The sequence below is a fragment of the Elephantulus edwardii genome, unplaced genomic scaffold (genome assembly GCF_000299155.1).
Source record: "Elephantulus edwardii isolate Elephantulus edwardi_28Jun2011 unplaced genomic scaffold, EleEdw1.0 scaffold00407, whole genome shotgun sequence".
NCBI classification, from domain to species: domain Eukaryota; kingdom Metazoa; phylum Chordata; class Mammalia; order Macroscelidea; family Macroscelididae; genus Elephantulus; species Elephantulus edwardii.
In genome coordinates this window covers 1091070-1092342 of record NW_006400157.1, presented here as the reverse complement: position 1 = coordinate 1092342, position 1273 = coordinate 1091070, and positions in this window count along the sequence as shown.

Here is a 1273-nt window from a genome sequence, read left to right as displayed (position 1 = left end):
TAAGGTTGCATAGTGGAATGTACTTGGGGCGGTGGGAGGGGTGCGGGGGGATTGTGTACCAGGGAGGAAGTCTTTCTTTTACTTTTGAAAGAGAGCAGCTAACTGGAGGGCGGGGGGAGAGGGCTGGGCGGGTAGAGAAGTGCCGCAATGAATGAATGGAAATCCAAACTCTCTGTAAATGTTCATTAAAATTATTTTAAAAAACCTGACTCACTGCTGACCCTCCAACAGGTTTTTCAGAGACAGTAAATCACATGGGAGGAGATTGTCTCTCATTCTGCTGCAGAAAAGCTGGTGGATTTAAATTGAGTTTGAGTTAACAGCCAACACCTTACCACTAAGCAATTAGAACTCCCTTATAGTTGTCATAACACATTTGTTTGTCTCAAACAGGGTTGGGAATGTTTCTAAAATTTCTCCTTTTATAATTTATTGGTTTAAACAGCTAATTTTCTTTTCTAAATAAAAATATATTCAACTCAGTCTAAAAATAAAAGAAACCATAACCGCCAGCCAAGCAGATATATGCACACCCATGTTTTTTGTTTTTTTTAAATTTAATTTTATTCATTTTAATGAAGATCATCCAAAAACTATTACAACACCACATCAGCAGAAAACTGCCGGAAGTCCAGGCTGGGTTTAGAAGGGGTCGTGGTACTAGGGATATCGTTGCTGATGTTAGATGGATCTTGGCTGAAAGCAGGGAATACCAGAAGAATGTCTATCTGTGTTTCATTGACTATGCAAAGGCATTTGACTGTGTGGATCATAACAAACTGTGGCTGACTCTGAGAAGAATGGGAATCCCAGAACATTTAATTGTGCTAATATGAAACCTATACTTGGACCAAGAGGCAGTAGTCAGAACAGAGCAGGGTAACACTGCATGGTTCAAAATAGGGAAGGGTGTACACCAGGGATGCATCCTGTCTCCATACCTTTTCAACATGTATGCAGACCAGATTATCCGAGAGGCTGGGCTCTATAAGGAGAATTGTGGCATCAGGATTGGTGGAAGATCTATTAACAATCTCCGTTATGCAGATGACACAACCTTGCTTGCTGAAACTGAGGAGGACCTCATGCACTTGCTGCGGAGGGTCAAGGACTGCAGCCTTCAGTATCGACTAAGGCTCAACGTCAAGAAGACAAAGATTCTCGCCACTGGACCAATTGGCAGCATCAGGATGGATGACGAAGAGATTGAGAGTGTTCACAGCTTCACTTTGCTCGGCTCCACAGTCAACACTCTTGGTACCAGCAGTCAGGA